Below are 26,621 nucleotides of genomic sequence, written 5' to 3' on the forward strand. Positions count from 1 at the left end.
AAGCAGGCAGCTTCGTCACCCATTAGCCAGAGACCCTGGGTACAAGACTCCCTCTGTCCCTTTCTTTCTACTGAGTATGGTCTGAGAGAAATAAATTAAAATCTAGGGGAAATTCACCATAACAATATCTCTTTGCAAATATTAGCAAATATTATATATATATTCATATACTTGTTAGTGAGGGGCCTTTTTTTTTTTTTTTTGTAGTAGGGCTGATTTGCCTCTTGCTCATCATATAAGTACCTGAACCAGACACAGTAATAACTAATTGTGAAAAAGCAACTACATATGTATTATGTAGAATAAATCACTTAATAGATGCCAGGAACTCATTAAAATAAAAGTAATACTTAAGGTTACAGTTTAGTTATTGATAAACTCTTATATTCTTATGACACAGGTGTCTCTGACTTGAAGCTTGGATGATCAAGGAAATGTGAGAAAACGTAACATGCAGGAAAGATGTTTTATGGACATTCGCAGAGAATTTTTTTTCACACAGTTCTTGAGGGCACATTGATCCAGCAATTTAAATATTATTATCCATGGCTTCGCTCCCTTAGGAAAACAGTAAATTGTTTAAGGATACACATTTAGGATGCCATATCCAGAGCTACCTCTGAGTGGCAAATGATTACCCTGCTTATAAATTCCAAGCAGGTGATAATTTAGAGTGCCCGTGAAAGCCTCGCGTTTATTTGATTGCTCTCTTAATTACTGGGCTCAATGCGACCAAGATCAAATATTTGCAGAAGAGGAAGCTTTTCTTTGTGGGAGTGGATAATAACTGTTCTTGCACTTTGAAATGTTTTTGCCTTGAGTTATGAAGATTTGCATTTCTCACTTTTGTTCTAAGGAAAGGTGTGCAGCCTGTTTTTAGAAAGCAGGTACCAAATAATCAATCAGCAAACACCCGGGAAAGTTTCCACTCCACACAAGTGCAACATCTCAGGTATTAGCAACCCACCCCCAGACACAAACCTACAAAAAGGGTGGGAGGAAGGATGTATCACTTTCCTAAGTGAATACATTGTGATGGGTATGTGTTGCACGCATTAAGAAGCTTTATATATATTTGCTTAGGAGCTTGAGCTGCCTCTGAGAAGCCAGCCAGACCTCTGGAGAGAGATCACGCAGACAGGTAAGCCCTAAGCCTCCCCTCCCATGCTGCTTCGGTGCCCAGCTCTCCAGGGAGCGAGAAGAACAAACAGACTGTGGTCATCGATCCCCGGCGGCGGTGTTGCACTCTGGGAAATGCTGGGAGCGTGCTGCTCAGGGACGTGGCTCCCTCCGTGGCGGATGCGCTTCTGAAAGAAATCACTGCGATGAGGCCAAGAGAGAGCATGCAGACCGGTAGAAAGCCAGAGGAGAGGAAGGGGGCAGCGAGAAAAAAAAAGAAACGTGTTGCTCGCTCGCATCGCGTCTCAGTCCCCTTCCCCAGCGCCCTCCTCCCGACCCGCCGTCTCCCCTCGCGCCTCCTCCCTCCTCGTCCCTTTGCTGGACACCAGTTCTGGGAAGATCAGTCAGTATCTGCCCCCTCCCCCCTGCCTTGAGCTATCATAGGATTCCCCCTCCTTGCAACCCCGCAGCTGCTTTAAGTCAATGAAAGTAAGATTGTGGCAGATAAGCGCCGGCGCAGCCCGGAAGCTGTCAGTGCACCCTTCCAGCAGCCCACGTCTCCTCCTCGGGGCACCGCCTGGGAGTGTCTGCCGGGGGGGGGGGACCCAACTCCGGGGTCTCGGTCTCGCCCCAACTCCTGGGTCGCAGGAGTCAGAGCCCAGCGGGGAGCCCTTTTCTCCCCACACATCATCCTGCCTTGGTTCTTGGGCACTGGTTTTTTTTTGTTTTTGTTTGTTTTTGGCTTCACCCACACCAAACAAAACCAGTCCAACCACCCCGGAGGCAGAGAGGAGAGCGCTTTAAAACTTTTTCTCTGCTCCCGCACCCCCGATCCCCCAGGAGGAGGCGGGAGAAGCGCGGGCTGCGCGGACCTCCCGGGCTCCGGGAGGGAGGCAGGGGTCGCTTTAAAACCTGAACCTTCCCGGCTCCTCCAGCCCCAGCGCCCGGCCGGCGGCGGAGGCTCCGCGCGCTCACCCCGCACAGCCCCGCTCGCGCTCCCGGGTCCGGCTCCGCTGGGTGCACACCGGGGTGAGGGCGGCCGGGGGGGCCCGCAAGGCGCGGCTGCGGGGCCGCGGGGGAGGGTCCAGCGCCGGGAAGTTGACCGAGGGGGGACTTGACCAGACACGAATGCGTATTTATAGACGCGAGGTCCATGGAGATCTGGAGATCGCGCACTCTCCCTGCTCCTCTTCCACTCCTGCCATTTCATCCGATCGCTCCTTTTAAGTGGAGGGCAAACATTTAAATAATAAAAAAAATATAAACATTCCTGCGCGGCGTGGGCAATCGCTGCGTAATTTACCATCTAGTTACTCTGCAAGCAAACTCCGGGGTTCGCCCCCTTTGGATGGGCAGAGAGGGAGGCCGGGCGGCGAGCTGCAGGAAGGAAGGAGGTCAGGGTGGGTGTGCGGGAGCCCCGGGGGGCGACCTGGAGGGAGCCCGCGGCCCCGGCGCCGCCCCCGCGCCCGCCCCGCCGCCCCCCCCCCCCACCTCGCCGCCCCGGGGGCGGGCGCCGGGCGCGCTGACCGCCGGCTGGTGCGCTGCCCTCGCCTCCCCCATTGTTCCCACTGTCTTTTTGCCTTTTGTGATTTGCGCTCGCATTGTGTTGTTTGTCTCTGAAGCCGCCTCATGACCAGCCCGGGGATTTCACCTCGTCCTTGAGAGCTGCACGGGGAGCAGCCAGAGGCAGGGGGAGAGGGACGCGCGCGCACACACACTCACACAGACACACACACACATACGCACACACACACACACACACACACACACACACACACACACAGTGGAAAAGGCGAGCCACCCAAACCCATCTCCAGTCTCCTCCCGGGGCCCAGGCCCGCCACGGTGCCACTTTGCATCCCGCGCCGGAGGAGGAGACGGTCGGGAGAGCCGGTAAGGTGCGTGAACCGCAGCGTTTTAACTTTGTTGTTCGCGTCCCGAGGTGGTTGCGGGCGGACCTCCAGGGCGCAGCGCTCCCTCCGCCGCCCGCCCGCCCGCAGCCCCGGCCCCGGCTCCAGCTGGAGGCGCGGAGGAGGGAGGGGGCCGCCCGGAGTTTCCTCCAGGACAGAGGGAGGGGGACGGGAGGGGGACGGGAGGGGGATGGGGGGGGGAGAGGGAGAGGCGGGAGGCGGCTGGCGGCTGGAAGCGGCCCTGTCATCCTCGGGGGGCGCCAGTCGTGGTGGGGGGCACCCCGGGGTGTGCGCTCGGAGCCCGTTCGGGACCGGGGATAACTTTGTGTTCCTGCGGGGGAGCCTGCGCGCCGCGGCCGGTATTGTTTTCTAAGTGGTGGTGGTGGAGGTGGTGATGAGAGCTGAGGGCGGGCGTGCGGAGAGGATCCTAGGCTCCCTGTGTACCTCAGTGGGCGCCAAACGCCAGACCCTAAAAAGTTGGACAGAGCTCCTTCCCCTTCCCTAGAATAGGCACGAGACCCCCAGGCAACCCCACGACCTGAATATTCACCCGCCCGCCCCCCTTTTCGTCCTTTTTGTTTCGCTTTCTGCAATCCCTCTCCCTACCATTTCCCCTCCCTCCCTCCCGCCCGGGATTTTTGGAAACAAGTCTCATCCTTCAGGATTCTTCTAGGGATTTCAGGGACCGGAAGCTTTATTAATTGCAAGTACCTCCACCCCCACCTCGTTGCGCAGACGAAGTGAAGACCACTCACGTGTTGTCCCTTTAAGCGCGCGGGTTTGGGAAATGTCGCTTGCACGTTGGGGCTACAATAATTGCAAAGGAAAGAGGTTATAGGAGTTTAGATCAAGTTGGATTTGGACATGCTTCCATGGATAGCAGCAGTTTCTTGCCCTTTGATCTGATGTCATCAGAGGCGCACGAAGCATTATTTGCATATTTGAGTAGTAATCTCCCTTACACTTTGCAAAGGGATATATTAATGAACAGTTTGACCCTGGTGAAATCCGAAGCGCTGGCCTCTGTGGGTCAGTCAGGTCTGAGTGTGGTGAATGTGAGTCCACTTCAATGTCTTTCCTCCTCAACTAACGCAGATCAGAATGAGAACTTCTGTGGCTGTGCAGGATGATCCTGTCAGTGTCAGCCAGCCCAGGCGCTCTGGGTGGCAGTCCACTGTACTTCCTTAGAAAAGTTGAGGAATGTGTGCTGTCCCAGCTGAGATCCCCACAGTATCCAGATAGCCAAAGCAGTTGTCCAGAAAGGCTGGAGCCCATTTCCCCAGAGGCTGCCTTCAGGCTCAGCTCAGCTCTTTTAGGCAAGGGCAAGACCAAGGGAGATCTGTGGGATTTTGGGTAATAAGTGTGGGAATTTGCAAAGGGACTAGACAGAGTGATTTGTTTCTTTGATGCTCATAAATAATGCCCCCTCGTATCCTAAAAAGAAAAAAAGAAAAACACAAACAAACCACAACAACACATAAACAAAACAGGCCAATGAAGCAGGCGCGTGGGAGAGTCCTAGGCGCTGGACATTTCAATCAGAAAAACCAGAGCAGAATTTTTGATCAGGATTTCAGGACTGAGGCTGGATTGCCAGGAGTGATTAGGTTAAGGACCAGATGGTTTTAAAGTAGACGGAAATGGAATTTTTTTTTTTTTAAGTTTGACTTTTATAAAATATAAAAGGAGAGCGATTTCTTAGGGTCTTTTCCACAACTGCTGGATTTTGATCCAGTTTTGAAGGAACGCAGCTGGACTGTGAACTGCTGGTAGCTGTGATAGGGGAGGAATCTGGTTTCAGATGCAGATACTTGGGACAAAGTTTCTGGGGATGCTTCTTGCCGATTTAAATATAGCTCCCAGGCTGAAGCCTAAACACAGTCAGCCACAAAGATTTAAAATCACAAGCACTTACACTGAGAGTTCTGTCAGGCATTGTGCAAAGTTCTCCTGCTAATTATGTCATCAACTGTTTACTCCTCAGAACTATACAAGATAAAAATCACAAGTATCACTTAAAACTGATGCAATACAGCTTGAAATCCTCAAACTGGTAGGGATTGCTTTTGTTTGCCTAAAAGGTGGATCTTTCATCAGATGAGTTGTTTAAAAACATTTACTTGTGGGGGTGGGAAGGGATGTGCATAATTATTTAGTTATTTGTGTTAATTATATACTAGCTTACTCGCTTGAAATTCTTTTTTTCCCCTTCCTTTTCTTTCCAGTGGTCTTCTAACAACCCTATACATGAAAAATGAAGAGAGTTTTTTATTTGCTTGTGGGTTTTTTTTTCTTTTTTTAGTCCCTTTTTGTAGTCTTTTTGAATGGGCGGTGAACCAATCTGACATAGACTTGAAAGAGTAAACACTTAATATATAAAAAAAAAGAGCTTCGACTCTTAATAAAGAAACCATGTACCAGTTTTGTTGTTGAGCTTACACAGTTCTGGTTGAATGGTATGTTGTATACAGGATTCAAAACTTTCAAAGGTATTTGGTAAATAACTGGGCATTTGAGATCCAGTGGTTATTTCAAGTTAACTTAGTGCTATACATGTAAATGCACATCCTGTTTAGACTGACACATGGTGGTGGTAAAAGGAAAAAAAATGAATATATGCTTATAAAGATGTTATCTGTGGAGTATATGGAGTAAATACTAAGAACAAAATAGTGAACTTTATATTCAGGAGTGATGGCTTCTTTTTTTTTTTTTTTTTTTGACATTGTTGGGGATAAGGTATGAGCTATAGAGAGAGTTTAAAATTTCATTTTCCAGTTAAAAGAATGAATTTGAATGTTTGAACAAATATTTTTCCTATAAAGCAAATGAAAAAATACAATGTAAAGATTAAAAGAATATGCTGTCTTCTTGAAAAAACTCTGTTCCTTTATGAGTGACAGGCAATCATTATCTTGACGGCATCTTCACATTAAATGGAAAAGCAATATATCGGGCAGGATAAAACTTGTTTTTAGTAATCTAAAATGTACTAGATTTCAAATAATTTAGAGTTCCAATGCTGAACACTGTTTAGATTTCCAGCAGGTAAAATTGTTGGATATGATTGATTGGAATACCTGGATGATTAAACCAATATCTAATCACTGCCAGTGGTAGAGAAGGCTGAAATTAGAGTTTTGAGAGTAACCTGGAAAACTTATATGTCTAGGCCTGAAAGTCAATACATTCTCTACACACTCATCATAATTTTTAGCCTGTGAAATGTAGATTTATCTTAAGGGTGAAGAAAGTTTGTGGCTGTTTCAAATAAACTCTATCCTGAACTTAGATTTGTAGTTAATAAAATAAAAGTCCAATTTTGTTGCAAACATTGTTTAAAGCACCCATTTGTAAATTGTCTACATTTGGTTTTCATATGTTAATGATTTGGGCTCTGAAACTTCTTTCAGAAAGGCATTTTGGTTTATCTTAAAAAACATTACACAAAACTGTCTAAACAACTCTGTAAATAAATTATTCCAAATGCCTCAATTTGATGAATGAATTAAAGAATCAGAGTTCTTAATCCAATTATGATCAGTCTTGTTATTCCAATTCCCATTTGGGGAGTGTGGGGAGTGGGAATGTAAATGATTCTCAAATGTGAGTGGGATCTTTGCTGTTTTTTTTTCTGTGTGTGATGAAACATAATTACTCATACCTAACATTTAGGAGGAGAAATTTAGAGGCAGGGAAGTTTAATTGATCTTCAATTAAACCTAGAGTTTATTTGCAAAAAAAAGGTGTTCTTAATAGAAGAGTAAAATGAAATTTTTAAGAATATAAAGCAAGGACCGAAACTTTTGCTTAAAAATAATGAATTTTTATATTTAAAGGGGAAGAAGTAGGGGGCACTTAAGCTCAGGAGTAGGGCAGACATTAAGGCACTTTTAGTCAATTTCAGGTGGCCCACATTGGGACATTTGAGTAGTACTATTTAATGAACTTTACTATATTTAATATCCTTATCTTTAAAATTAAGGGGAATATGCCTTTTTGGGTTGTTTACTCCAAATCTCCACCCATTTAGCTGCTACATGGGTGCTTTTGAATGCTCCCCAGTTAGGGGCCTGATAACAGCTCAGTTTGCTTTGATGGACCCTTCAGAATGTCTGCCCCATTTGCCCAGTTTAACCTCTGACTCAGAAATTAATTAATTCCTAGGTATTAATAGCTTATTATGGTTTAATTCTCCAAGAGTTATTATTATTACTGTTATTATTGCAGTTTATTATGACCATTTAATTACTTAGGGAAAGACTTGTGGGGATTACAAGTATCAAGGGAAGCTGCCAAGAAGAAATATTTATAAACATAGGCATTTTTCTCAGTACCACTCAGATCAGACCTTATAGGCAAGTGATTACTCCACTTACAGGTAAGGATGACATTCAGTAGGGGCAGCATATTGATAAAGTTAGAGGAAAAATGAATGCATTTAAAGAATACATTGAATAACCACCCTTTAAAAGTAAAAAATTCAGGAAAAAAAATGTATTTCCAGGAGGGGTCATGGAAATGGTATTGATTTGTACAGGTATAGGACCATGCATTCTTTATTAGTTAATGTTCTAAAGCTGATTATACCTTTGCTGCCAGTAGTTACTCATCATCAACTTAAGCTTCATGATTAAGTGGTATCACATGTCCAGAGGGGACAGATAGTGCAATGGTCAACAGGCTGGGAGGGCTCTGGTTGGACATCCAGTTGATATTCCTTGGAAGCTTAGGCCTTGCATTGCCACTATGGCCCCAATGAAGCCTGGGAGGCAGGGAGTCCAGGGAAGAACCAGGATGTGGAAGAGGTGATCCCACTGGCTTTCAGAGTGTCTCAGTTTAGGCCTGTTTATAATTCTTTCATGACTTGGAGTTTTGAATATTCAGTACCCTGCCCCTTTTCGTGATCTCTAAAGTTGGGGATTTTAACACTTTTTCTTACAGGGCTATGTATGAGGTACACTAGATACATGTCAAATTCCTGAAATAGGGTGTCCTGTGAATGAGTTGCTCAGTAGATGTCAGCTGAACTCTTCTCTCCTCCAATCAAGTTTTTTTTAATTGTTAATAATGTTTGAAGCCTCATTTTGTACTTGCTTTGAACTTATTTGAGTCTAAGGAGGAAAATGTATCACTTTCTTGAGGCTGAGATCAACACTTTAAAATAGTGATTCCGTTAACATCTATACATGATCTCTGACAATGTGGTTATATTAAGATGCTGTATTTGGTGCAAGTGTGAATTCTGCCTTGTATTCATATAAATCTTCCTTTAGTAATTAAGATTTTAATTACTACATAATAGGTAAAGGCAAACAAAAAACTTTAGGAACTAATTATAGATCTCTCTTCTTGTCCTTTTCAAATTTCCCATTACAGATATAATCTAGTGAAAAAAATTTTTGGTCATTTTATCCATTGATAATTACCCACCTCTTAGTTATATTAAGTTATAGTACACGTGGTTAGAGAGAAAGTCCACTTGGAAAAAGAAATAAATATGACTTTGCAATATTTTGTCCTGTGGAATCAACAGTTCCTTCAGTCTTACAGGTGTATTTATTTGTTTAAATTGGGTGCAGGGAGAAAGGCACAATATCATATCATTGCCAGTTGGAAAAGATGAGGTATAGTAATAACAAGGAGAAATTAGGGGTTATTTTCCTAAAGATAGAGAGAATTTCTCTGAACAACTGACCAAAGATAAAGGAATGGCTTTTAAAACACAAATAAATGACGTGGTTGCTTCATTAATATTGTAATTAATGAGCAGATGCCAAAATGGAATTGGAATTGTAAGAAGTTTGTTGGGGGAGGGAGCAGGAGAAGGCTCTGACAATCTTTCACCAGTGGTCCAGGTTTGACATTTATGCTAGGAGAGATGGAAGGAAGATCAGGGGTTTGAGCAGGAAGAAACTGACTGTGTAGCACAGACCAAGTGAAGTTTAGTTGGGCAGAGGCGAGACAGGCATTGGAGGAGTCCTCAGTTCCCAAGAAATGGACTGCTTTTTCTCTTTTCTTTTCTTTTTTTAATCGCACTGTTCATGATCCTTGGCTTCATTATAAACCTAGAGGCAAGGAAATTAGGAAAAATACTGTGTATCCTTAATCTCCAGTCTGAAAAAAAAAAAAAAGATCAGGGTAGGTGGGTGTTTTATTGTCTTTGCACATAGACATAGATTCATCTTCGTGGGGGAAATGTGTGTTTCCCTTTGCTGTGCTCCGCCCCTTATTTAATGGCTGTGCTCAGCCATTGACTAGGAGCTGCCCCCTGGGAGCTTGGTCTTGGCCCACAAATGATGCTGGAGACATAGGGGCCACTGGTGGAGCCCTGAGTCCATTATATTCTTGCAGCAGGAGATCTGAGTGGTACAATTATGGTTTGGCAGTATTGCCAAGGGATCAGTAGCAATCACTCTGGTCAGGTGGACCTACCAGAAAAAACAAAACAAAAACACAACATACTGGCTTTTTTTGAGCTCTCTGATGCTTTCTTTGCCTTCATTGTTAAATGAGCATAATGATAGTATTGCCTCACAGAGTCCTAGTCCAGATTGAATGAGGTTATCTGAGAGTATATGGAAACCTATAGTGCCATGCGAGGTATAGAGAAGAAATGCTCCATATGTATTGACTCTCTTTAATGTCCTCATAACATGCAACGGAGAGGTATAGCTGAATTGTATCAGGTGATCATAAATATATTTAAACAGTTGGTATTGCACGTAATTAGAAGGCATTGTTCATATATGCAAGCAAGCAAGCAAACATCCCCCCATGTTTGCCTTTTAACAAATAGCACAGTTAGTTTCTCATTATTCAATCCTTAATTTCAGCCCGTTATAAATCCTAGGACAGAGAGACCAACTGGCCTTGACTGTCTGCAGGTAAGTCGCCTTAAAGCACGAGGTAGACTGAACCTCTCTTCATTTCCTTAGCCCTCCAGGCGCCCTATTCAGCTGAGAAGGAACTTGCACTTTATCTCGAGCCTCAAACACCTGGCGAGGCTTTGCTCCCTCATGTTCCTGTTCCTAAACCAACTTGCCGCACCACAAAGCACTGAACTCAAGTGGCCCTCAGCGCGCGCGCCTGCTGTGATGAGTCACAGAGCCACTAGCACTTTGTTGCTTTAGATTTGATCACTGCCATGACTAGTCCTTCGCTTGTCAGCTAAGAGACCCTTCAGGGAGTTGTCCCTTAATAGAAAGTCTCTTTTCTTCCCTCCTGTTGTAACTTTAAATTAAAAGAAACTGTACGAGGAGCTGGTGGCATTGCAGCAAGTTCATTCTTCTACCCACTGGGAAAACAACATCTGAGAAAAGACATTATTGGACTGAGAATTGAGTTGTTGCTATTTTGGGGGGTGGGGCAGCATGGGGGGAGGGGAACTTTGCAGGAGAGGAAGAAGTCCATGCCATTTAGACTCAGTCAGACTGATTGTCAGTGACTTAATGGAGAGCGGATTCTTCTGTAGAGCAGGGAGCTTTTCTTTTTCTTTTTTCTTTTCTTTTTTTCTTTTTTGATATAAGACATTGCCTTAGCATGTCAGTTTCAAGTGGGATTCATGAGACCACTGGTATTTTGCCTCTGTTTTTTAGGTGGTTCTGTGTGTTGCTCTGTGTGGGAAACTGGCCCAGGGACAACTTCAAAATCCAAAGAGGATGGGAGACAGGAAAAGAGAGCTAATTTCTGACACATTCCTCAGACAAGTGACCCCTCTGGGGAATCTGTGCCCAGGATAAAGACAGCTTACTGTGAGGCTTCTGGCAGAGTTTTCCCTGAATAGTGAGCGCTGCTTACTTCAATGTCTCTGGTTCAAAAGGCTGACAAACCTCACAGTTGTGAGAAAAAATTAGTCCTTCTGATGGCATGTTGTTTAGATGCCATCTCACTAAACTTCTGACTTAATTCTCTGCTGAGGCAGGCTTTATACTCCGGACAGTGGTGGCTGTTCCATTCCTGTTCTGGGTTAAGGCCTGCCCTCAAACCTGATGTGTGCCAAGATCTCCCAGCATAACCTGTGGCTAATGGGAGCTGGAGTTTGACATGTGGTAGCAGCCTGTACGTTCCTGCAATGCTTGGTGTTGCGGTGCAGTATTGGCAGTCTGTCATATGTGTCTGGCTCAGCCAGTCTCATTTACTCTTGCACTGGACGCTGCTTTCAAACAAGTGAATACTACTTCTTATAATTCTCATCTGGCTTTTCTTGTGTCACTCCAGTCTCATCTCCATCATACCCTCCCTACTAGTAAAATAATAGTGTCTTTTCTATTTTAAATCAGGAAACAAAGTGATCATTTCAATGTACTAAAAAAATCCCCCAAAACACAAAGCTTTCATGATGTAAAGAAACTTATTGGGCCCAGTATTTATTTCTAGGGACTTTCTCAGTCTGCACCCCCCACTTCCCCTCCCCATGCTCTTCTCTCCCTTTCCCCCCTTCCTCATTACTATTTATTGTGCTGTGTCAAACCTTTCTCTTTAGCATGAGGTCTTGATTCTCATGGCAACATGGACCATGCTGCATTGTGTCAATCTCCCTGGATGAAGTGAGAAGGGAAAGGGCTGTGACATGCATTGCTCCATGGTTTGAAAAGGGGTAACCATGGGGTGACAAAATGTAGAAGGTAAGCTGGCTGAGGGCACTGGGTTGTATCCCAGCACAATTGTGATGCCTGGAACAGGGCAGTAGCTGAATACATGATTGCCAAGCCAGCGTATCTTGCATACCAAGGTCCATTAAAAGAATGTTTTTATTGATTTCAGAGAGGAAGGGAGAGGGAAAGAGAGATAGAAACACCAGTAATAAGAGAGAATCATTGATTGGCTGCCTCCTGCATGCCCCACTCTGGGGATTGAGCCTGCAACCTGGGCATGTGCCCTGACTGGGAATTGAACCATGAGCTCCTGGTTCGTAAGTTGATGCTCAATCACTGAGCCATGGTGGTTGGGCCCAAGGTCCATTATGATTCAGAGCAGCCCTGCATGATGGATACCTGGTAAAACGAACAGCAGTTGAGCATCTAACTGTGTTCCAGGCACTGTGCTAGGTGCTTTACACGGACAGTGTTATTTAACCCTCACGGCCCACTAATTAGGTGGGTATTAGCCCCCTTTTCAGGTGGGTGATGTGCTTGCTCATTTTCCTCAGGTAATGTACAGGAGAATCATTGCCTGGATTTCAGTCTTTGTGACTCCCCCATTTGAACGTTTTTCATTAAAAAACAAAAACAAAAAGTGGTCAACATACTGGTGTGAGTTGCTATCCATAAAATGGGAGCACTAACCCTGCCTGCCTCGCTTTAACAGGAAACAGGAGGAACGGGTGAGAGAGAAGTTGTCTCTGACAATGATGCCTGAGCTGTGATTTCTAAATGTCGGTTATTATTATCAGGTCCCCACAATCCACTCATTAACATGAAAGTATTTATACAACACACAGAGGCATGTTGCTTCAACTTTACTTACAGCAATATTTTCTCCCTGGAGGCAGAGATTCTCAATTAGCTTTGCTGCTAAGGACACTTTTATTTTACTGTTTTGCAAATCCACCATGGTGCCTAGCACAGTGCCTGGTTGATCTTTTTTAAAATATATTTTACTGATTCCTTACAGAGAGAAGGGAGAGGGATAGAGAGTTAGAAACATCATCGATGAGAGAGAAACATCGATCAGCTGCTTCCTGCACACCCCAGCTGCTTCCTGCACACCCGCTACCTACCAGGGATGTTCCTGCAACAAAGTTACATGCCCTTGACTGGAATCAAACCTGGGACCTTTCAGTCCGCAGACCGAAGCTCTATCCACTGGGTCAAACCGGTTTTGGCATGATCTTACCTATTTGACAAATATTTGCTGGGTAGTTGAGTCAGTGAATAAAAAGGATTGACTTGGGCCTGGGGATGGAGGGCAGGTGGGAAATTGAAACTTCCTGTTCCCAGAATGACCAGTGATCCAGGACCTTCATGTAGGCAGACTTCCCCTATCGCTCAAGGCCTGGTTATTGCTGAAGGCCAGGATATTTCGCTAAAGGTAATGACTACAAACGTGGGTTCAGCATTGTTAGAAGAGGCAGCCATTCATTTGATGTGGAAAGTCAGGCTGGAAAATGTATTAAGGGGGGGGGGGGGGAAGGTAAAAAAGTGATTCTAAGCCTAACAGGAGTTTCAGTAGAAAAATGGCTGTAATTCAAGCAGTGAAATGTTAACATCAATGAGAGTCTCGCATGGCTCAAGCCCCGCACACTGCTTTGGAAATAAAAGGAGATTGTGTAAAGAATTAGCAGTACAAGGCATTTTTAAGTGCTTTATTGCAGAGGCCTGGGATACTCTGTGAAATCTATGCAGCCTCTTTCTTCCTGCTGTGCTTAATTTCAGAATCTGATGCTATTACCTATCCTTGGAGGGGGGAAAAAATCACTCTCTGTTAACTCTTAAAAACCGAGTCTAACGTTTCATTTGCTTTCAACATAATCTTCCTGACATTTCTTGGGAAGAGAGGAGTGGTGTAGTTAGCCAAGGAGGGTCTAGGATACCTTCTAGGGGGCAGCATTGCAGTGAAGGGGCAATTGGCAATACATTATGAAAGGGTAAGTTTAGGAGGTGACTGTGCTTGGCATGAATCCTGATCAGAAGCCAGAACAAGAGTTAATTCTTTGCAATTGTGTCATGAAGACATGCCCACCCCAAAGTAGGTCTCCCGGCATGCCATCACTGTGCTCTTCTCTGGTCCAGCTTGAAAGAATAGTTGACAGTAATTGATAGTTTACTGTTGCCAGGGACTGTGCTAAGCAGTTTATTTTTATTTGTATCGATTCTTTCCAGGAATTCTCTGGTGTAGACACAAACGTTGCCCCATTGTACAGATACAGAAATTGAACTTGTGGTAGGTAAGTGGTGGAACTCAGACTTACACCCAGACTGGTCTGATTTTGAAAGTGGGGCTCTTACCCATTGTGATATAGGAAGTATAAGTCCTATGGAGTCAGCCCTCAAAATGACACAGTCTTTTCCCTTTATGTATGCACCTCTGTCCCTCTAGAGCAGTCTATTTTCAGCTTATTTCTGATCTATTGCGAAGTTCTTCACACCAGGATTTCTCTTTACAATCTGCTCTATTTACCACTGTCAGGCCAATCTTCCTAACATGCTATTTATTTTTTAATATATTTTTATTGATTTCAGAGAGGAAGGGAGAGAGAGAAGAAGAGAGAAACATCAGTGATGAGAGAGAACCATAGATTGGCTGCCTCCTGCACATCCCACACTGGGGATTGAGCCCTCAACCTGGGCATGCACCCTGACCAGGAATCAAATCGTGACCTCCTGCCTCATAGGTTGATGCTCAACCACTGAGCACATGGGCTGGACCTGACATGCTATTTATTTTTATTTTATTTTTTAATTTAATTTTATTGTTTAAAGTATAATATTACATATGGTAGTACATGTATCTCATTTCCCCCCCCCATAGACCTTCCCCCAGCCTCCCTGACCCCCTGTCACATGCCCTCATCCCTCCAGCCTCTCCCCCACAATGTCTTGTGTCCATTGGTTGTGCTTATATGCATGCATACAAGTCCTTTGGTTTGATCTCTGTTGATCTCTTTCCCCCCTCCCCAACACTCCCTAGCCTTCCTGCTGTAATTTGACAGTCTGTTCGGTGCCTTACTGCCTCTATCTTTTTGTTCATCAGGTTATAATGTTCTTTATTTTCCATAAATGAGTGAGATCATGTGGTGTTTTTCTTTCATTGCCTGGCTTATTTCACTTAACATAATGCTTTCCAGGTCCATCCATGCTGCTGCAAATGGTAAGAATTCCTTCCTGACATGCTATTTAGATAATGTAGCCATTTTCACAAAAATTCAAAGTGCCTGAGTACTATACATGGATGGGTCTGAGAGTCTGAAGCCTATTTTTAAAGGCCTTCCATTCTATCTCCAAATCTATCTTTTCAGGCTCATGCTTGAAACCTTCCCATTGAGAACAAGTAGATTCTGATCTGGATTCAGGCTGAACACAATTTCCCAGAGGGCTCCCAAACTGTCTAAAACACATCAGTCTGATCAACTCTTCTCAGAGGCCATGGGCATTGCATACAAAACCTCTGCTCACACCTGAACCCTGTCTGCTTCAGGGAATTCTTGTGGACTTGCCTTTTCCATCTACTTCAAACCTCCTCATCAATTGACTTTTTTTGTTCCCAATCCACTTGACTCTGTATTTTGGCTCTCCTTTTTTGATTTATCTCTTCATTCATTCAATGATCAATATTGAATAAAACTTGTGGCAACAAATACTTATTGAGCACCTACATAAGTCAGATAACATATTAACTACTAGAGAGTGAGGGATGTGTGGAACAGGCCTTGAACACAAAGCTTTAAAGTTTATTAGGGAAGATAAACTTTAATAAAAAAATTTATGATTGAGAATTGTGGACCTATATTTTAGAGAAGTACACACGACATATAGGAAAATGATATGACATATGTGGGTGGCAGTCCGAGGAGGTTGTCATGATAAGGCCACATTTGAAGGACGGTTAATGAGGTAAAGAGGAAAGAGAAAAACCTTTTGAGATACAGGAAATAGCATGTTCCAGGGTTCCAAAGAGAGAGAGGAAGGGAATTGTGGTCTTGAAATTAGAAGGCCAGCATGGCTGGAACAGCGTGACTGGAAAATGGATACAGACTAGGCGGTAGAGTTAGGTTGGGATCAGATCATTAAGCATTAGAGTTGAATCTTCACAATAAGCATGATAAGAAACCCATTGAATAGTTTTAAACTAATAAAACTTGTGGCTCTAGCATGTGGACCAGATTCCAGAGAGGCAGGGATGAATTTGGGCAAGCTAATAAGGAGGCAATTGCAGAGATCAGGCAAGAGGCAGATGGCTGCTTGGACTCTGGACTGTAAGTGGTGTTGGAGATGCAGACAAGAGGGTTTCTGAAACAAACATGGAGGGAAAATCACCCAGTTTCAAGTAATTTGTAACAACACTCCTACCCCCAAGTTCTTTCTTCCCCAACCTAATGGGACATTCCTAAAAGTTTCTTGTTTCCATGTCCATAGGTTCGGAAAAGAGATGCCAAGTGCTTAGCTCTCAGGGACTCCGCTGGCTGGGTCTGTACCTGCTTTAGCCCCTGTGTGCAATATATGTAGTGCCTCCTGTCTACATGTATGTATTTGCCTTCATATTTCTGTTTTCCTTTATATATCATCCCTTCATATGGATTTCTAAAGCCCTCCCCATCCCTTAATTTCCAAATTAAAATTTACTTTTTTACAGTATACTTTCAGAATATAAAGACCAAAGACTTCTTCTGATATTATGATATTTACATCTATAGCCACTTTTATGGCTTTAAACTCTGTATTGTGCCATATGATAAGCATGTTGTGAACATGCCTTATCTGTTGAGAGATGTTGTGAATTTGTGCCTAGGAATGTGGCTGCTGTATGTAGTTCAATGTTACACTCCTACTTGGGGTCATCATTTACCTCCTTCTAGTTGGGCAATTTACATAACCTCATCTGCAGAATGGGGATAATTATGTGTGCCTCATAAAGCAGTTGCGATGATTCAAGAGAGATTGAATACAAAGTACTTAAAACAATCCTTGGCACATAATAATCTCTACTGTGGGATGACATTTTGTGGTTATAAATGTTATTCTTTGAAATCAGGAGCCCTGTATCTTATTACCACCTTTGTCTACTTGAAGCTCAGTTAGTATTTATTGAATTCAGATTTGAATTTAAGCATCCTTTCTGCCAGGGGATACAAATATAAAAAGTCAAGTTGTTGGTAGGGGAGCTAGTAACATAAACTGGTAATTATAATATATCAGTGTGATAGGTATAGTGATAGAGTAGAGTATTTTGAGATCACAGAAGCGAGTTTGGGGAAGGTTTTCTAAATGAATTGTATGAGCTGAGTATTTTATTAGATTAAATGCATATTAAAATAACATGTGTGTACATCATATAAAACTCAAAGCTATAAAATAAATAGTGCTTCTGTCTTACTTTTGATCATGCCTACCCCATTCCTACTCCTTTCAACTCTGTATATCTAAATAACATATTTACTCCTTATATTTCGTATTTTTTTTTAAATCTTAGCTGTCAATCGACTTTCTACAGCTTGGCTTTGTTATACTAGTCATACTCTACCTCTACTTCCGAATACCACACACACTCCTTGTCCTATTGTCCCAATATAATTTCATCCCTTTTTGGAGAAAGTTAAATCAGTTCAGAAAACACAGTTACTTTGACTATGTTAATGTTGTTTATCATTGAGAATATTATTTATTGATTACTTTTACTTTGTATACAACTTATTTGGTGTTACTGAATAGTAGTGGCCTACAGGTTTTACTAGACATGCTCAAAGTTTACTGGAATTTCTGCGTCGGTGGATGGTATATCCAGGGTGGGTTATGGGGATGTCAGCTCTGGTGGGGAGGACCATTTTATTGCTGGTGTAATTTAGAATTGTTGGAGCCAGATGATAATAAGGAGCCCACTGACTTTTAGTGAGTTATAATATGCTTCTTAACATTTCTGCAACATTGCACCCTCTTATTGTCTCACTTGGACACACTCCTTCCACCAGCCTGCTCTTGGTAAGGCTCTGAGTTAAGCTGAATAGGGCAGAGGGTGGCACTCTGAGAAGGAGGTGGGTATTCCAAGTGGACAGGACAATATGAGTTAACAGGAAAAGAAGTGGGAAATGGCGTGATTTGTTTTTAAAATTATAGAGAGCTTGGTTTCCGGAGAACCTATCCAGGGCACAATAAGACTTAGAGCAAGGCTCAGGCAAATGATAGTACAAGTGATATCCGAGTTCCCTGGAGACCAGCTGTGATGTAGATTTGCATGCAGTGGGTTTGGTAGGTTGGGCTGGCCTTGGGAACAACACCTGTGAGGGGCCGAGAGAAGCAAGATGAGCAGTAGGAGAATCTGACTGTGATGTAGCTGAGGCTTCAGCAAACCTTTAGGGAGCTCTGGAACTGGGTGGCTCCTCAGAGATGTCCTGAAGGGAGGCCAGGGGACCAGACCTTTGCAAGGTCATGTTGGTGTTGGATGTGTGCCATCCTGGGGTGGGGGTGGAACTTGGGATGAGAGCAGTTCTTGGAAAGGGCCTTAGATGTGAGCGTTCAACAGCCAACACTCCTGGCAACTGAAACATGGGTGCCACTAGGTAACACCCCACAGCACCCACTAAACACATCCTTCCTGAGACTCTTTCTCTATTTATTTTTTATTTTTGAATTTTCATAGATTTTTTTTTTCATGAAATATGGCTGACAAAGGTGAGTCTAAGAGATACAGTTCTGCCATTTTCCCATGTTCACTTTTATTTGTGTTATTAATATTACCTTAAAAACCTTAGGTTTTTGTTTTGTTTGCAAGGAAAAAAATTAAACCACTTGTTAACTCCACGAGGGTTAATTTAGCTAAAAATTAGACAATGTAATCCATAACCCACTTCCTTAAGCATATGAAAACTGTAGCATGGGACAAAGCAATGAAACAGAAGTGAGAAGAGCATGACTGTGAACTTCCTGTTGTGATCGGAGGAGCCCTGTGACAGTCGTGTAGTAGTTAGGTCAGAAGATAAAACCATGTGGATCGTTTTGAACTTCCAGCTTTGGGGGAAAAAAAATTAATGGAATGAAACCAAGGGAACATTTTAATTGGAAGTAAGACAGCTGATTGGACGTAGACATATGATGGTAGAAGAATTCTTGGCCAGTATGCAGATAACAGTGTAGGTCTCGGTTTTTCTGGTTCCCAGATGGGCATCTAAGTCAGTGCTTTCCTAATTTTTTTTTTGAATCCTGTATAGACACCATCAATAAAAAAGTATTACTTTACTAATAGTAAACCCAAAAATGGGGTTGGGGTAGGGTAGATGGGGCCAACGGGAAAAGAAGAGGGGGCATCTGTAATACTTTCAACAATAAAGATAAACTTTAAAAAGAGAATAAAGCATATCAATAGAATAAGAAACATAAAGAGAAGTTATAATATTTTCTTTTGGATGATCTTCCCCGCCCCCACCCCTGCCCCCATCAACCCTAAAGACTTCTGAGCTATATTTCTAGAGCTTCAGTTATATGTAAATGGGGAGAAAGTGAATTGGAGACAAATTTTGACAATTTTATGAATTTGACCTATGCAACTATGTAAATGAGAGAGTATGCACTCCAAGCATTGGAAAATAAATAAGATTTTAGACTATAATTGTGATGCTTTAAAATATTGTTAGAACCCTGAAGGGAGCTTTTGTGTCTGTGTATGCATGTGCTTGTCTTTTTGTGTGCATGTGCGCTAGCCAGGGTCATAATGACTTAACATTTCCTCCTATTTAGCAATTCCTCATTATTAACTAAAAGGTTGGGGCCACACTGACACTATTACCCCTCTGTATATCTGGCCTTAATTTACGAGCCATATCCTGCCTTATATTCCAGAATGCTTTTAAATGTTCTCTTGTTGCTTATTTTTTCTCTCTGACTCACACATTTATAAATCAGTTACATGCAAAAAATTAAAAGGTATCTTTATTTGTGTTGTTTCAGTAATAGAGAACTTGAAAAAGTCAAAACCTTGCATAAATGTAGTACATTCCTTATGTCCTTTTGGGATTTTAAATGTTTATAAGCACTTTTTTTTTCTGGAAAAACTCAGCCTGGCTTAAAAGAATGATCTCAGACTCATCTTGTGCCTGAACTTTATTAATAGATAGCTTAGCTTTCTTAGCATATCTTTTATTTTGCTAATAAAAATTCATTTTAGTTGTATTCTCATTTTTTTCATTTAACAGTGCCTGCTCACAGACATTTGTTGCTTTTAATTTATTGGAAGGAAGGAGATAAATGCATTTCAGGTAGCATGATTATTACTTTTTAAAACAGATAAAATTAAACTTTAGCTGGATTTGGAACCAGTATGTAGAAATAAGGACATATAATCAAAGTTGGATTCCAAAGGAAACTTGATCACATAGCCTTAAATATGGTTTATAAGTTAAAAGGAAGGAACCTTGTTATGCTAAGGTGCTTTGAAAAATAATTTAAAAAAACCCTTAAGATTCTTTTTATATATGTACAAATGATCTTACCATCACTTAGTAAAAGACATATATTGTCTCTCACAAAAAAACAACAACTGTGCCTGGCCATCTTCAGGTGATTCCATCCATACTTGTACTTAATCTTTTTGTAACTATTTCCATATTGATCTTAATAGTAATTTAAAAGAAACAATGTTGTGTTTGACTAATCTTAACTATTATTCATTTATTGAAAATATTTTTATTGTGAGTCTGCTTTTGGTCACATATGACAAATGTTGAGTAATGGGGTTATACTGGTAAGCCAACAAAGATTTGGTCCCTGTTCAAATGGAGCTTTCAATGCATAAGAAAGATAGGATTGATCACCTAATTGTTCCAACAAGTAGAGAGAAGAGAGAGATATTTTGTTCTCCAATAGTAGCAGAGCTGTTTTTTTTTGTTGTTGTTGTTTTTAATTGCTAAAACATAGAATTTTAAAGAAATGATATCTATCTTGAATGTTTTAGGATTTTAAACATTTATCAATGTTTCATTGTTTATCAGTGTTTTTCAGTGAGCCAGTTATTTAATGGCTAGTCGGGGCTTTGAAGTATGCGTCTGCTTAGTAATGGTCTTTGCCATCTTTTTTGGGAAGTTAAACCCATAGTAATATAGGCTTCTATTTTTACCTTTTATTTACTAAAATTGTCAGGAGGGTTTAAACGCATTGGGCAAGGAAGCTAAGTGCAGAATTTATCCAGGTTTTTTAAAAAAAAATTCCCCCAGTTTTATTAAGTTGTTTGATACCCAATTTATTATTTAAAAGAAACACACAACAATTTTCCTTTATTTTTAAAGCATGCAATCTAATGTCACTAAAAGCTTTCTTCTTTGCCCTCATATTTCATTAGTTAGGTACTACTTAATTAATTTACCCAAATACAATAACAAATGACATAAACGGACTCAGGATCAAGAAGACAAGCAGAGTGGCTAGAGCAGCCTCTTTGCCATTCGGGTGCCATTGCCCATAGTGTGTTTTGCAGAGGGGAGGCAGCACATCAGTCACACTGGTGACTGGGTGGAAGTGAGTTCATTAAGAAAGTTGTACCTATAGTACTAGTGGTATGTACTGTGGAGGAAGAGTACAAGAACGAAGGAGTCAGAAGGTAGAATGACTTATTCTGGAAGTCGCAGGAGGCTTTACCAGGAAGAGACATCTGGGCTGGGATGTGAGGAAAAATAAGGGCTAAGTAGGTGAAGAAAGTGCTGTGAGTATGGAGTAGAGAACCCCACGTGTAAAGCTCTGAAGTGTTAATGCTTAAAATAGTGAGGAAGTAAAGGAGATGGGAGTGGTTGGGGCACATAAAAGAAGCTGGCTTGGCTCAGTGGACAGAGAGTTGGCCTGCAGACTGAAGGGTCCCGGGTTCGATTGCAGTCAAAGGCACATGCTTGGATTGTGGGCTCGATCCCCAATAGGGGGCATGCAGGAGGCAGTCAATCAATTCTTATCATTGGATATTTCTGTCTCTCCTCCCTTCCTCTTTGAAATTAATACAAATATATATATATATATATATATATATATATATATATATATATATATATATTTTTTTTTTTAAAGAAGCATAAAAGTTGTGAAGAATGAGTCTGGGGGAGGAGGGAGGAGTCCTCTTATGTAGGGTCTTCAGGGTGATGCTAAGGCTTTAAGTTTTATTATGAAGGCAATGGCAAGTCATGAAAGGATTCAGATTTGCATTTTAAACAGATCTCTCTGGGTGTTTGGAGAGTGGGGTGGTGGGGCATCAGTTATGAAGTGATTAGAGTAGTCTAAATAAGAAACATAGCCCTTGTCCCAAAAACTATTCATTCTACCATTTTTCGGGGGTCTCGTCCTGCTCCATGACTAAATAGTCCTCGAAATAACTTGAGGAAAAGTAGCAAAGTATAAATCTTGTCCATATCTAGGAAGCCCTGGAACAGTATTTCCTATAGTGCACTTTGCTTACCATTTTCTCCTTTTAGTTTTGTGTTTATATTCATGATTTCAGCACATCACATTTCTAAGACGATAGGAAAAAAGAGGAAAAGCCATTCTTTAAAGCTGTTGACTTTCTTTGAAAGGACAGCAAGCGTGTTTATTTTATTACTGTGAGTCTAAAAATTAACCATGAAACATCATTTTCTACTTCTAAATAATGTGTAACAAAGATATGCTTTATTGCAACTTCATCAATAATACAAATGCAACTTAAAGGAAAGTAGGGCAGCATGAGGGAAAAAAGTACACTTGCTCCATAATTGAGTCGATTAAGTAGTATTGAGTCCCATTGTCGTATTCATATCGATGAAACAACTTTCATAACTACAAAGAGTTTAATAAAAAAAATAAGACCTCAGAATGATGGGGCAATGACAGAGACATTTTTCCATATATAGTTTTGTATTGTACTATATAAACAGTGAAATCAACCTTTTACTGGTTTGCAATAATGAAGGAACAGCCTTTGAAAGGTGCTCTTAATTGTGATTTTAATAGTTTTCAAGATTGTGCTGTAATAGCCCAAGCTATTTTGGAATTGTGCATACATTAGTGTTCTGGTGCAGCAGGATACAATAACGTGTGAAAAAGTATACAATCGCACCTTGTTTAAATTTGCAGTCTTTGTGCATAATTCCACAGTGAGCTCCTGTCAGGTTTTTACTGCATATAGGAGAGAAAAGTTTATAGGGGCTTATGGATTGGGACTGGATGTAAGAATCTGACTATGAAAATCCGAGTATTTTAGTGGGCTTTTTGGAAAGATCATAACAGTTAAGTTTATATTATCTATCATATTTTGCAAACCAACCTGTGGTTAGTTTCACCCCATGGGAGCATCAGAATGTAGACCTATAACCATCTGAATGAAATGTACATTGGCTCTATTTCCTATTGGCAGAGTACAAGTAAGAAGTGCGGAGCTTGATTTTTTTTTTTTTAAACAATGATCGCACTGTAATTTATGCATTCATATTAATGTTGTTTCTTTTCAAAATTGTCACCCAGAGAAGCGAAGCTCTGATTCCAATGATGCCCTTGTTCAAAACATTTTGGAAAACTTCCTCTCAGAATTGTCTTTTCAGTCATTTGCAAGCCTGACTAAAAACATCCATCTCATTACTTTCCATTCGCATTTCATACCAAGATTCATCATCCTTTTTTCTATTCAGCAGAGTTGGCTATAAATGTCTCTCAGAAATGATGAAAATGGCTAAAATTGACTTTCAAATTATGAAATTTGTCACCGTTGAGGATATTTAGAAGTATGCATGCGGGTGTGTGTGTGTGTGTGTGTGTGTGTGTGTGTGTGTGTGTGACAGACTTAGAAAGCAGTTTCAAAAGCAGGCAGAGGCAGGAGTGGCTGATCGTCAGAGCCAGCGGTTGTTCTAAGGTGGTCACTATTTGGATGACGTGGTATGTTTGTTTAAAAACCAGTCGCATTACTTTTTAATTACACTGTATATTAGTCTTTACAGTGTATACAAAGAAAAATGCAAATGTCTTTTGGAATGCCAGGCCAAAATACCTTACACAATTAGTAGCATATTTTATTATTAAAACAATTAAAGGATTAAGCAACCATAATGCTAATCCAGTGTTGGCAGATTCTCCAGATAGTGGCCCTTCTCTGGGAACATCTCTAAAACTTCACTTTATTTACATACTGCCACTTACTGTCTGATTTATAAGTAGGTGCATTTCAATTAGACTTCTGCATAATTCAGATTTATTTTCATGTTATTAGAAGGCACTCTTTGGTAGCGTTTGAAATTTTCATTTTAGTTGACCTCTTCCTATAAGTTATTGACCCAGTTTTCTAAACAATTAGTACTTATTTTCTTAACCCTTGGTTAAGAACCCAGATAGTTGCATGCGCTTTAAATGTAAAATAATTGGGTTGCATTCCAAATGTTTTCTTAATTTAAGGAATCTGTGGCCATTCAGTGCACCTCACACAATGCCTGTGTGTTGAATGATTTATGAATAAAATGAAAACAAAGTGGCAATATGCATATCCAGAGTGCTTTGCCACTCACCTCCACTTTGAACATCTTTCCTAGTGTGTTCTCTCTTCAATGGGAAGGAAATGCAAGAAATAATTGCCAGAGAGACTCAGTTGAGTAGTTTTTTTATTTTCTGAGCATTAAAATTGGAATTAGGTCCGTCTAGTAAGAAAGAGTAAACGATTCAAATATAAGTTTGCTGTGATCAGTTTTTGTGACCCTGTCCCCGTATTGTTTCTGATCTCCAGATTTGCACATTAACAGTTGCAATCAAATGCCTAGATTTTTAAGAATGTCATTGGTAGCTCTGAGAATTGATACATTGAAATGCACACCAGTGTTTGCATAGGAAGATCTGGTATGTACATTTGCACCACTTTTCAGTACAGCTCACTCTTTGCAGACAAAAAAGGCTTATTGTTGAACATGGTATGTAATTTGTATAGACGAATTTGTGTCATACTGATTCTTTTATCCTGGTTAACTTACATGTCAATATTCTTTTTTTTCCTGGTTTCATAGAACTAAGTTGGGTTTTCTTTTTGTGAATGCCTTTGTCCTTGACTGTTATAAAAGTTTTAAAGTATGGATTTTATGCAGGAATAATAGAGGCTAACAGCTACTTCCTTCCTATTAAACACCTTAGTTTATATTAATGAAATTGGGTGCTGTTTCATTTTGGCCAAAAAGTTTGTTTTCCTAATAGGGGAAAGAATTTTGAAACTGAAAATGTTTAACACCTTTAGTTCTCAGGTAATCTTATATACTGATTAACTGTCATGGATTTTTGACAGTAGATGTCATATTTGAAATTCCATTGCAGCAAAGTACAGTATTGTGATAGTGTTCATTTGCAATGTACTTATTCAGTGGAAATCATAAAAATCTGTAATGCATTAGAAAATAAAAGCTGAGCAGTATTTTTGTTCCCATTAGGAAAAGTAGATATTCAGAAAGCTTGTATTATAAATATATTTCAGTACTATTTACCAAAAGCTGGGAGTTTTATTCTTGTAGGAGTTAGGTTAGCAAGTAATGTTTATATAATCCCGATAAACATTTCTCCCTGACTGAATTTTGAGTGGAAAACTTTGTTTCCTAAAAGACTCTTAAGTGAAAAAAAAAAAGAAAAAGAAAAGAACCTGTCGTCCGATTGTGTGTATTGTGTGTGTGAGCGTGTGCGTGTCTATGTGGTTAGATCCAGCCTAATACCAGCTAATGCCAGCATCTGGCAAAGAGATGGAGATCTGGGAATTTGTTGCTTGAAACCCTGGGACAAAGTGTTCTGATCCGATTCGCAAACATAGCTGTGGACTTGAACTGGAATCTTCAGGGGCAGAAACGTCTTAAGTGTCTGGAAAATTGGCCTGTTGAGTCACCATGAAGGCACTAAAACAAAACTAATTTTAATCAGGTCAAAGTTCAGTGATTCCCTCTGGAATCCAGGCTTTTTATTTTATTTTTTTTTTTTTTTAAAAGAGTCTCATGTTTAAGTGAAAAGGGTCAAAGTTGATGCACTGTTACAATGTTTTGAATGCTTTCCCTTCAGAACAGCCACCCGGGCCGGGCTGGGATTAGCATGAGGAACTGCAAGGCTGGCACTTCAGCGTCTGGGTTAAAAATATTTCAAAGCAGTCAATGCAGTCAGTACAGAGAGATCCCTGGGAGCCTTGCTATTCAAAAATGTGTGAGCTCAGGGCAGTGACTGCAGTGTAATTTAGGACAGTTCTATGCTTCATAGCTTTGGAGAATATTGCTTCCCGCTAATGTTCCATCGGAGGGTGGTAGGACAGTAGTCACTTTAGGAGGTAGCACTCCTGGTTGTCTTAACGTCAAAAACTTCAAAACAAACAAAAGGACACATCCACTGAACAAGACATGTAACTATGGAAAAGTACTAATGACTCTCAATTTGCGCGGAATAGATACAAACTCAGCATGGGCATAGGGATATGTTAAAGGTGGGAACCATGGCAAAAGCAACTTCCCAGGGAACGGACAGCACAGGTATGTCCAGAGTGTGGCAGAGAGTCTGCAGGAGTTCCAGAAGGTGCCTGGCCAACAGCAAGGTGCTTTAACTAGAACCAGATGTGATGCATTTGACTATTGGAATTGAGGAAGGATTTTAGACCGTGGAAACCTAGGAGATTCAATTTCAGTAGCTGGCATTCAGATGTGATCTTGATGTCCCGAGGATGCCAAGCAATTGCTAGTCAGAATTCCTTGAATGAGATTGTCTTGGGATCCTCTGTCGGCCTTCCCCTGAAATGTGGGATTCCAGTACTTTTCACGTTTACATGTCATATACTGCAGCTTAAAAGTGGGTAAGTGGGCATTTTTTCTCAGTCTGAAGATCTTGTTGCTGACTAGAATGAGACCTACACAACATTCGTAGACGTTAAAAAGAGCTTTTCATTTTATGGGTTACATCTAGGAAAGGGGAGAGGAGCATTTATTCTGCCTTCAGGTTT

The 26,621-nt window shown here is 41.4% G+C and overlaps 1 protein-coding gene across 1 annotated transcript in view; it reads left to right on the forward strand.

Annotated features, from left to right (window-relative positions):
* The first annotated feature begins 2,707 nt into the window (after window positions 1–2,707).
* SOX5 (SRY-box transcription factor 5) overlaps window positions 2,708–26,621 on the forward strand; it is a 936,670-nt gene continuing 912,756 nt past the window's right edge. The window contains exon 1 of the mRNA XM_084877223.1: window positions 2,708–3,017. The gene's annotated coding sequence lies outside the window, so the exon portion shown is untranslated. The remainder of the gene's footprint in view (window positions 3,018–26,621) is intronic.

The sequence above is a fragment of the Pipistrellus hanaki genome (assembly GCF_964339955.1).
Source record: "Pipistrellus hanaki genome assembly, chromosome: 3".
In the NCBI taxonomy this organism is placed as follows: Eukaryota; Metazoa; Chordata; class Mammalia; order Chiroptera; family Vespertilionidae; genus Pipistrellus; species Pipistrellus hanaki.